This window comes from Ursus americanus, chromosome 26, assembly GCF_024610735.1.
Source record: "Ursus americanus isolate L20-20 chromosome 26, mUrsAme1.1.p, whole genome shotgun sequence".
Taxonomy (NCBI): domain Eukaryota; kingdom Metazoa; phylum Chordata; class Mammalia; order Carnivora; family Ursidae; genus Ursus; species Ursus americanus.
The window spans coordinates 42,257,372-42,269,225 of NC_142152.1; the positions used below are offsets into that span (position 1 = coordinate 42,257,372).

The following is an 11,854-nucleotide window of genomic DNA, read 5'->3' on the forward strand; positions in this document are numbered from 1 at the left end:
TGCTGATACTCCGCCTCTCGGAAGACGTGCTATGCAATGGAGTAGCCAGCTGGCTGATCTCCAGGCCTGTCCCCGCCATGCCCTGTGTTGCTCCTGACCGCCTGATTTCCTCCCCAATACAGTAGGAGCGCTGAGCCTTCGCCTACATTCTCTTTCCTAGGCGCATGAATGTCCCTTGGCTGCCATAACAAAGTCCCACGCACTGGGTGATTTAAGACAGGAAATGTCTTGTCTCACGGTTCCGGAGCTAGAGGTCCAAAATCAAGGAGTCAGCCAGGCTGTTCTCTCTCCAAAGGCTCCAGGGGGAAGTTTTCCTTGCTTACTCCAGCCTCTGCTGGCCCCAGGCATTCCAGGCTTGGGGCAGCAACCATCCGACCTCTGCTTCCTTCTCCGCGTGGCTGTAACCCCTGTGCCTGTCATCTCTGGGTCCAAATCTCCCTTTTATAAGGACACCAATCATATATGATTAAGGTTCACCCTAACGACCTCATTTTACCCTGATTACCTCTGTAAAAGCCTTATTTCCAAATAGGGTCACATTCTGAGGTACTGGGGGGTAGGACTTCAATATAGTATTTGGGGGGACACAGTTCAACTCATATCATCAGGGAACCTTGTCTAGAACCCAAATAAATAGACAAAAATGTCATTAACTGAATAATAATAAAACAACTCAGATTACAAACCCATTTGGTGGGCGTACTAGCAAATTTTATGAGCTGGAAGAGAATATCCAGAATAAAGTACAATGAAGGAAAAGAATGGAGAAAAAAAAAGAAGAAGAAGAGGTGTAAGTTCTTACCACTCCTGTTCAACCTGGTCCTAGCAGTCCTAGCCAGAGCCATCAGGCAAGAAAAATACAAGGCATCCATATCAGAAAGGAATAACTGATCTGTTTGCAGCTGACATGATCTTACATGCAGAAAACACTAAAGACACGCCCCCCCCCACACACACACGCTGCTGGGAAAACGAATCTATAAATTCAGTAAAGTTGCAGAGTACAAACATTAACACACACAAGTCAGGTGTGTTTCTATAGACTAACAGTGAACCATCCAAAAAGGAAATTAAGGAAGCATTCGCATTTCAAGTAGCACCAAAAAGAATCATATATTTAGGGGGAAAAGAAACAGTCAAGGAGGCAAGAGATTTATGCAGCGAAAACCATAAGACACTGATGAAAGAAATTAAAGAAAACACAAACAATGTTTGTGGATGGGAAGACTTCCCGTTACTAGAATGTTCACATTACCCAAAGCAAATTCGATGCAATCTTTATCAAAATCCCAAAGGCAATTTTTTCCTGAAGTAGAAAAAACAATCCTAAAATTCATGTGGAACCGCAAAGAACCCTGAAAGGCCAAAGTAATCTTCAGAAAGAACAAAGCTGAAGGCATCGCACGTCCTGATTTCAAAAGATACTACAAATATAGTCTTTAAAACAACATGTTTCTGGCATAAAAACAGACATGCTGGGGCACCTGGGTGGCTCAGTTGGTTAAACCCCCGATTTGGTTTTGGCTCAGGTCGTGATCTCAGGGTTGTGAGATCAAATCCTGTGTCAGGCTTCCCACACAGTGGGGAGTTGGCTTGAGATTCTTTCTGTCACTCTGCCCCTCTCTCTCTCTAAAATAAATAAATAAATCTTAAATTAAAAAAAAAAAAGACACACAGACCAATGGATCAGAACAGAGAAACCAGAAGTAAACCCACATACGTACAGTCCACTCATCTTCAACAAGGGTGTCAACAATACACAACGGGGAAAAGACAGACTCTTTGGCAAATAGTGCTGGGAAAACGGATATCCGCATGCAAAGGAGTGAAACTGGACCCTTATCTGGCACCGTACCCAAAAATCAACTCAAAATAGATTAAAGATTTAAATGTAAGACATGAAACCATAAAACTCTGAGAAGAAAATATAGGGGAAAGCTTAACAACATCGGTCTTGGCAATGATTTCTCGGATAGGACACCAAAAGCATAGGCAACAAAAGCAAAAATCAACAAGTGGGACTACATCAAACTAAAAAGCTCCTGACCATAAAAGGGAACTACCAACAGAGTGAAAAGGCAACCCACGGAACAGGAGAAGATATTTGCAAACTATGTCTCTGATAAGGGGTTAATATTCAAAAGATATGACGATCTCTTACAACTCAATAGCAAATAATCAAAGAACTTGATTAAAAGTGGCCAGAGGCTGGCCAACAGGCACATGAAAAGATGTTCCACGTTACTAATCATCAGGGAAATGCAATTCAAAATTATATGAGACATCACTTCATACCCTTTAGGAAGGATATTATTTTTAAAAAAGATAAGTGTTGGCAAGAATGTGGACAAACTGCAACCCTTGTACACTGTTGAGAATGTAAAATGGGGCAGCTGCTATGGACAATGGTATAGCGGGTCCTCAAAAAATTAAAAATCGAACTACCATATGATCCAGCAATCCCATTTCTGGGCATCTAACTAAAGAACTGAAACCAGGATCTCAAAGACTTATCTGCATTCCCGTGTTCATTGTAATACTATCCACACTAGCCAATGTTCATGGACAAATGAATGGATAAAGAAAACATGTTACATACCTACTTTGGAATATTATTCAGCCTTCGAAAAGAAGAAAATCCTGTCATTTGAGACAACGATAAAACTGGAGGACAGTATGCAAAGTGAAATAAGCCGGACACTAGAAGGACAAATACACCATGATTCCACTAATAAAATAGTCACACTCACAGAAACAGAGTTTAGAATGGTGGCTGCCGGGGACTGGACAGGGGAGGGGGACAGAACTAGGGAGGGGCTGTTCAGCAGGTATAGTTTCGGTTATACAAGGTGGAGAAGACCAGGAGATCTGCTGGACGACATGGTTTCTGTAGCTAACAATACTGTTCTGTGCATTTAAAAATTTGTTGCAAGCCCCAGTGTTTGTAGCAGCAATGTCCACAATAGCCAAACTATGGAAAGAGCCCAGACGTCCATGGACAGATGAATGGATGAAGAAGAGGTGGTGTATATATACAATGGAATATTACTCAGCTATCAAAAAAGTGAGATCTTGCCATTTGCAATGACATGGATGAAACTGGAGGGTATTATGCTAAGCAAAGTAAGTCAATTAGAGAAAGACAATTATCATATGATCTCATTCATATGTAGAATCTAGGAAACAAAACAGAGGATCATAGGGGAAGAGAGGAAAAAATAAAACAAGACGAAACCAGAGAGGGAGACAAACCATAAGAGACTCTTAATCACAGGAAACAAACTGAGGGTTGCTGAGGGGGAAGAGGGTGGAGGGATGGGGTAACTGGGTGATGGGCATTAAGAAGGACAGATGATGTAATGAGCACTGGGTGTTATATAAGACTGATGAATCACAGACCTGTATCTCTGAAATAGATAATACATTATACGTTAATTAATTGAATTAAAATTTTAATTAGGGGTGCCTGGGTGGCACAGCGGTTAAGCGTCTGCCTTCGGCTCAGGGCGTGATCCCGGCGTTACGGGATCAAGCCCCACATCAGGCTCCTCTGCTATGAGCCTGCTTCTTCCTCTCCCACTCCCCCTGCTTGTGTTCCCTCTCTCGCTGGCTGTCTCTATCTTTGTCAAATAAATAAATAAAATATTTAAAAAATAATAAAATAAAATAAAATTTTAATTAATTTTAAAAAATAAAATAAAAAATGAAAAAAATTTGTTGCAAGGGCAGATAGATCTCACGTTAACTGTTCTCATTGTATTTATTTTTATTTTAAAAAAGAGCTCCTCCCACCCACTGTTGGTGAGCCATGGACCAAGAAGGCAGGAAGGATGGAGCCCACACATGGAGGTGGTGAGAGCTGTGACCAGGGAAATGGGGGGCCCAGGAGCCCCACCTAGAGTCACCCCATCCACCTATGCCTCTAGCCCCACACAACGCCTGCCTTCTCTCCTGGAAACAGCCTCTCCCCCTCCGCCCTGCCTCCCCCATTCCAACCCACCATCCATGTCTGCCTCAGCCACCAGAGTTGGACTTCATGCTTGAAAACATTGTGGATCTTGACCTCTTGCTACCTAGTCTTCCCTGTGGCCTGGAGAATAAAGTCTCAACTCCTCCAGAGGGTAGAGCCCGTAGTGAGTGTGGAGATGGCTGCTGGCAGTCCTTCTGCATCGTGAAGGAGTGCTAGAAGCCACCTGCCAAGAGAGCCAGCAGGAGAGAAAGACACCAGGATCTGGATGCACGGATGCTGGATCAAGCCACACCTGAAGTCAGTGCCTGAGCCAGCGGAGTTCCTGTATTGTTTAAATCAGTTTGAGTTGGTTTTCTGTCACAACAGAAATGGTTGTACGCCCCCATGAAAACACCACAAACTCCAGGGCAAGACTTTGTCAGTCTTAGTTGCCCTGTAACCCCAGTGCCGAAAATATAGTAGGTACTAAATAAAAGTTGGTGACATGGGAGGTGCTTGGAGGGAGGCTGAGGTGCAAGAGGCCCAGAGCCCAGGGTCGAGGGTGTGGGAGGCAGCCTGCGGCTCATGCTGTCAGGCATGGCCCCACCTGGGCCACCGGAGGCCCCTTCGTCTGCTTTCTGGCCTCCGCAGCCCAGGAGTTCTGACGCACCCAGAGGCTGGGCCCCATCTCCAGCCTCCCTGGAAACACCTCCCAGTTCCCAGACACCTGCCTGGTAACAGGATTCCAGACACTTCACCACAGCGGGAGCTCAAATCGGAATCTGCATTTTATCACGATGCCTCAGGACATCTGCGTGCCAGGTTTGAGAAGACCCGCCCCAGTTTCACAACAGACAGTGTTCTTCACCTGAACAGGCCGCTGGGGGAGCAGCCAAGCCCCCCTTCCACCCCACTCAGCTCCTCGCCCTCTGCTGGCGTGCTGGGCGCCACGGTTATCTGGCAGGGGCTCTGCCCTTGGCCCAAGTATGTTGGCAGGGGTGGGGAGCTGGTCTAGGGGTGATCTCAGGAAGCTCCTTTGCCTGACCTACTGCTCTCTGAGCTGTGGGGGCCCCAACACATCAGGCTGACATAGCTAGAGACCCGTCCCTGATCTGTCTCCTGGAGTGGGGACATGGGGGCTGGGGGCCCGCTGTGGTCGAGAGCTTTGCCTGGCCTGGCCCTGCCTGTATCCATCTCCCCTCGGCTGCCCCTGCCCAGTTCAGGCCCCAAGAGTCCTGCCTCCTGGTGAGTCCCTGGCCTCTGCCCCCTTCCCACGCCAGGCTGTCCCGCTCCAGGCTGCTGAAGAAAACGTCCCCCTGACCCCCTCTCCTCCGTCCTGAAACTCTCAGTGGCTCCCACTGCCCCTGGGATAGGAGCCCCAGCTTCTCAGCCTGCAGTCTGCAGCCCAGAGCCCTGCCCCACCTCCTTCTGGTCTCTCGGGAAACTGCAGTGTGGGCCCCTTGGGGCAGTGATGAGCTCACACCTTCCCTGCACCAGGGAAGAGACTGTGGGGCCTTCTGCCGACCCAAGTGCCTGCCCCCAGGGTTCAGGGGAACCATGGAGTGGGGGGTGACCTGGGCAGCTGCAGCTCACACCTGAGAGCTCAGCCCCACTAGGACGCCCCCCACAGGCACAAAGCCAGCATTGCTGTCTGCAATTTCTCCCCCCTAGACAGTCACTCCTTTGTTTTCCATGGTCAGCCCCTTTTAGGGCAGCTCTCCTTGGGAGAGGCCGCACGTTTGGGATGCCACTTGTGAAGCTGAGTGGAGAGGAGACAGAGCAGAACAGGCCAACCGAGGCGACTTGGGGAGGTCAGGCATCTCTGAGGAGGATTTCCAGATGGTCACTGGTCCCTGGGGAATAGAAGGCCAATGGGATTTGGGGCCCATGGCCCATTCCCAGGCACTGGGATTTGGGCCCTTACGACCAGAGGGTGGCTTGGGGTGGGGGAGGATGACCGCAGGAAGATGGTCCCATCCTCGCAGGATGGGAGAGATCTGGCCCTTATGAGCAGACCTCGGAGACACCGGGGGCTCGGTTCCAGACCACCACAATAAAGCAAGTATCGCAACAAAGAGTCGCATGAACTTTCTGGGTTCCCAGTGGTGCCAGAGTTATGTTTACACTGTATTGTCGTCTGTTAAGTGTGTCAGAAGATCATGTGTAAAGAAACAATGTACCTACCTTAATTAAACAGACCTCGCTGCTGGCAGCTCTCACCGTCGTCGGGGCCCTCGGCCCATCACAGTCTCCCCGCCGCAGGAGCGCTGGCCCCGTGGTGCTGGCGGCCGACTGGTCAGGGTGGTGGGCGCTGGAGGCGGGGGAGCCCCCGGCGATGTCTCAAAATAAGACAAGCAGGAAATGTGCTGCACTGTGGGCCCTTCCCTCCACGGACGATGTCTCTGGAGCAGGCGAGCTGGTCGATGGCGTGTTGGCCACAGGAGAACGTCTCCCGGAATGGGGGTCGGTGCTCTCGAACCGGCTGCAGCGTGCGGACCGCTCGTGGACGGCCTCGGTCCTTCGTCGCCGGCCGGCAGCGTTCTCAGCGTCTCCGCAGGAGCGGCCTGCGTCGCAGGACCGCGCGGCCTCCGCTCCCACGAGAGGCCAGGCCTCCTCCGCTCAAGCTTCCCCGGGAGATCGGAGCCGTTCAGGCCCGTCTCGGGCCCCGCTTCTGACCCGGGTCCTCGCTGTTCCCGCCACACCTGCGCTGACGTCCCCCCTCGAGCCCAAGCCCCTGCCCGTCACCCCGAGGGCCGGAGTCCACTTGCTCCAAACCCCTGGGGGTGGTTCGGGCTCCTCATGGGTCACGAGCGTCCCTCACGGCATCGGGAACGGTGACCCCTTCTCAGGACGTTTCCCTGCACTTGGCCGCATCCGCCCGAGGAGCCACTGTCACGTCGCCCCACGGGCTGTGGGGCGGCCGCTGTCCCAGCCCAGCTGCTGCAAGGACCTGCGTTGTTATTGGCCCTATGAGGATCCCAAGGCATCAGGGCAGGAACTGGTGATGAAAAGTCTAGGGCAGGGTGGGAGAGAAGAAATCTCCCCGGCCAAACCCTCCTCTTTCCTGAAGAGGCTGCTCTCGCAGGGGCCAAGGGGCTGAAATGGCGGAAGGAGGCCACAGGTGAAAAATTAACCACCTGCGCGCAATCTCAGGTGTAATGCCAGGTCTTCACCACCAGGTGGCGGGCAACGATCATCTTTGCTTTTACCTTGCAGAGCGATCGGTATTCGCGCTGTCGCGGAGGAGGGGACAGAAGGACTCTGCTTTGATTGTTCCGCCCGTGCCAGACACTAGTGCGCGTGTGTTTCTTTACTAACGCAGGCCTCACAAACCCCCTACGAGTTGTTAGTTGTGGCCATTTGACAGATGAAGAATCCAAGGCTTAGAGAGCCTCAGACACCTGCCGGAGGTCACACCGCAGTGACCCAAGAGCGGATTCCAACCCAGACCCTGTCTGCAGGGTCTGCATTCCGCACCGCCTACCCTGCTTCCCATTTGTCCTCTACGATTTCTCAAGCGTTCGAGTTCATGTTCTAGCAAATTCTTTCCCTAAAACGCCAAATGCTAGGGGACCAGCTCGATGTACCAGAGGTGAGACCCCCCCCTCCTCCCGCCCGTGCTTGGGGGGGGGGGGTGACCTGAGCTTGGAAGGGGGGAAGCAGGAGACACGCAATCTCAGACACGGGGCACCAGCAGCAAGGACAGCAAGGTCCGTTTGGGGACCTGTGCCCGGTTCCATTTGTCAGCCTCTCTGGTATAAGTCTGCCCGTGGGGCCGGTTTCAGAGGACAGACTGAGGTCCCTGAGGGTGGGGTGGGGAGGGCACTGAGCCGTGCGCTGTTACTTAGTATTTCCACTCAAGATGAGCAGCTGGAAGTGACCTCAAGGGCAGAGACCACAGTGAAGTGTAGTAAAACAATAAGGTGGTGATACGTTTTGAGTGTTTATTACCCCTCTTTTTAATGTAATTTAATTGTAAGTTTGCATAGTTGAGTTTTAATAATGGCTGTGCTGACCAACTGCTCTGGAAATTCCTGGAAATAACAGTCAGCTCTGTGAGCCTGGGCAGCACACCACTGCTGCAGGGCACCCCCAAACACCTCCCCGTGGCTTCCTGGGGGGCCCTTGGGCTGCAGGCTCACCCTCCAACATTGGAACAATATTGAATCTTCCTATTTATGAACATGGGATATCTCTCGATTTACCAAGTTCTTTTTTTGTTTCTTTCATCAGAGTCTTGTAGTTTTCCACATATAGATCTCACACGTATTTTGTTAGTTATAAACCTAAGCATTTCATCTTGGAGGAGGTGCTAATGTAAACAGCATTATGCTTTTACTTTCAAATTCCACTTATTCACTGCTGGTATATAGGAAAGCAGTTGACTTTTGTATATTAATCTTATATCCTACAACCTTGTTATCATTGTTCATTAGTTCCAGGTTTTTGTCAATTTTTTCATATATTTTACATAGACAACCATGTCATCAGTCAACAAAGATAGTTTTATTTCTTCCTTCCCAGTCTGTACACCTTTTATTCCCTTTTCTCATCTTATTGCATTAGCCAGGACTTCCAGTACTATGTTGAAAAGGAGTGCTGAGAAGGGGCATCCTTGCTTTGTTTCTGATCTTAGTGGAAGGCTTTAGCTTCTTACCATTATGTATGATGTTGGCTCTGGGTTTTTTGTAGACATTCTTTATCAGGTTGAGGAAGCTCTCTCTCTAGTCCTAGTTTACTGAGAGTTTTTATAAAGAATGGATGTCAGATTTTATTCAATAATTTTTCTGCAAACATTGAAATGATCGTGTGATTTTTCTTCTTTAGCCGGTTGGTGTGATGGATTACATTAATTGATTTTCAGATGCTGAAACAGCCTTCATATCTATGATAAATCCCACTTGGTCAGAGTCTATAATTCTTTTTACACATTGTTGGATTTGATTTGCCAGCATTTTTTGAGGATTTTTACATCTATGTTAATGTGAAATATTGGTCTTTAGATTCCTTTTCTTGTAATGCTTTTGTCTAGTTTTGGTATTAGGGTAATGCTGGTCTCATAGAATGAGTTAGGAAGTATTCCCTTTGTTTCTGTATTCTGAAAGATAATGTGGAGAATTGGTATAATTTTTCCTTAAATGTTTGGTAGGATTCACCAGTGAACTTATCTGGACTTGGTGCTGTTTTGGAAGGCTATTAATTATTGATTCAATCACTTTAATAGATGCAGGCTAATTCAGATTGCTTATTTCTTTGTGTGTGAGTTTTGGTAGATTGTGTTTTTTGAGAAAAAGGTCCATTTTATCAAGGTAATCAAAGTTGTGAGCACAGAGTGTATGGCATTCCTTTGGTTTCCTTTTTTTTTTTTTGAGAGAGAGAGATTGAGAGCATGGGGGAGGGGCAGAGGGAGAGGGAGAGAGAATCTTAAGCAGACTCCCCACTGAGCATGGATCCCAAAGTAGGGCTCAATCACATGACCCTGAGATCATGACCTAAGCCGAAATCAAGAGTCAGATGCTTAACTGACTAAGCCGTCCAGGTGCTCCCCTTTGTATCGTTTTAATGTCAATGGGATCTGTAGTGATGTCCTCTTTTTCATTTCTGATATTAGTAATTTGTCTTCTCTTTATTTTCTTGGTCAGCCTGGGTAAAGGCTGATCAATTTGATTGGTAGTCTTTTTCTCTCAAAATTTAAATATGTAACTCCACTCTGTTCTTGCTTGCATGATTTCTGAAGAGAAGTTGGATGTAATTTTTTAATTAAAGAATAACTGACATACAATATTATATTAGTTTCAGGTACAACATAGTGATTCAATATTTATATACATTACAAAATGATCACCACAATAAGTCTAGTTACCATCTGTCACCATACAAAATTGTTACAAAATTATTGACTATATCCCCTATGCTGTACATTACATCCCATGTCTTATTCATTTTAAGGATGTAATTCTCATCTTTGTTCCTCTATAGGTAAGGGTCTTTTTCCTTTGGCTTCTTTCAAGATTTTTTTCTGTATCTTTGATTTTCTGTATTTTGGCAATGAAATGCCTAGGTGTAGTTTTCATTTATCCTGCTTAGTACTCTCTGAGCTTCCCGGACCTGTGGTTTGATGTTTGGTGTTAATTTGGGGGAAATTCTCAGTCATTATTGTTTCAAATGTTTCTTCTGTTCCCTTCTTTTTCCTTCTGCTTCTGGCCTTCCCATTACGCTATGACACACCTTTGTAGCTGTACCACAGCCCTTGGATATTCTGTTCTACGTTTTTTGGTCCTTGTTCTCTTTGCTTTTCAGTTTTGCAGGTCTCTATTGAGATAGCCTCAAGCTCAGAGGTTCTTTCCTCAGCCGTGTCCAGTCTACTAATAAGCCCTTCAAAGGCATTCTTCGTTTCTCTTGCAGTGTGTTTGATCTCTTGCATTTCTTTTTGGCTCTTCTCTGGACTCCCGTCTCTGCTTCCATTGCGCACCTGTGTCCGCACGCTGTCTAGTTCATCCATGAGAGCCCTTAGCACATTCATCATTGTTTTAAATTCCCTGTCTAAGAGTTCCAGCAGCCCTGCGACACCTGAGTCTGGTTCTGTATTTGCTCCTGCTCTTCAAACTGGGTTTTGGGGGGTTTTTGTTTTTGTTTTTGGGTTTGGGTTTTGTTTGTTTGTTTTTGTTTGGGGGGGTTGTTTTTTGGTTTTCTGTGGGTTTTTTTGCCTTTTAGTATGTCTTGCAATTTTTCCCTGCTAGCAGGACATAATGTGCTGGGTGAAAGGAACCGCTGTACGTCGGCTCTAGTGATGTGGTGGTGAGGCGTGGGTGGGAGAGACGACTTCTGCAGTCGCGAGAGTAGGTCCTGGATTTTTAGTGAGCCTGTGTCTAGACTGGGAGCCTCACGTGCATCTCAGCGCTGCTCCCTTGGGTGGGACGGGCTGGCTAGAGCGGGCTGGAGCTGGGTATTTCCCCTCCCCCGGGTCAGTTAGGTTCCGATAAAACCCCAGCAGGTTAGGCTCTGGGTCACTGGTTCCTCCCGAGGGCAGCCCTTGTTAAGAGGAACGAAGCGCTCTGGTACTTCGAGGTGGTTCCTTTCCCCTCCTCCTGCCAGAAACATGGAGGGATTTTTCTCCGATGTTCCCTGTAAGAACCTAGAGGTGAAAACTCTCGGAAGTGGGAGGGCCCTCTGTGATGGGCCCCCTGGAGTTTGGACTCTGGGTAGTTCACACAGAGCCTCCAGCGATTCCAAAGCTTATGTTTTCCTACCTCAACACTGGCTCCCACAGAGGATTCTGCTCGGGGGCTCCCGTCCAGTAAGTTGTGATTCTCTGTATTCACCTGTCAGTCTCTCCCGCTTTGGGGGCAGCAGTTCACCCCGTGACCTCCCTTCTCTTAGAGATCTAAGTGTTGCTGTTTTGCAGTTGGTTCAACTGTTGACTTATAAGGACAGAGTAGCATCATCGAGTTCCTTATATGCTGGACCAGAAACCAGAACCATTTACCCACGTTTAAGGTATTCTGGCTGCTCTTTGTGTTTATTTGAACACAAAATAGTATGGAGTCAACTAGAGGTGTGGTGGATCCTCTCCTGAAAGAATCCATTCCCACCCTCTTAGCCACACCCCCAGCCATATTTACCCAGATTCCTTGGTATTCATCTGAAACCAAGAAGATGTCTAATTCTGATGTCTCCAAAAAGCTTCTGAAATGGATCAAAATAGGACGTCCATTATCTTAACTCCAAACCACACCAAAAGCAAAAAAAACAAAACAAAAAACAAAAACAAGAAAACAATCTTCCCTCCTGCTTTTCTATCTCCCATTTTGAATGATGCTCAATGTTGGGCCAGGCAAGCTCATGGGGGAGTCAGGGGACGGCCCAGACCAAACTGTCCCAGTTCCAAAGCAATGCAAGACAAAC

The 11,854-nt window shown here is 47.8% G+C and overlaps 1 long non-coding RNA gene across 3 annotated transcripts in view; it reads right to left on the bottom strand.

Annotated features, from left to right (window-relative positions):
* Nucleotides 1-7,033, bottom strand: part of LOC123778171 (uncharacterized) — a 69,950-nt gene extending 62,917 nt beyond the window's left edge. For all 3 annotated transcript variants that reach the window (XR_015721885.1, XR_015721884.1, XR_006775822.2), the window contains exon 1: nucleotides 6,134-7,033. This is a non-coding gene — a long non-coding RNA (uncharacterized LOC123778171). The remainder of the gene's footprint in view (nucleotides 1-6,133) is intronic.
* Between the last annotated feature and the right edge of the window lie 4,821 nt (nucleotides 7,034-11,854).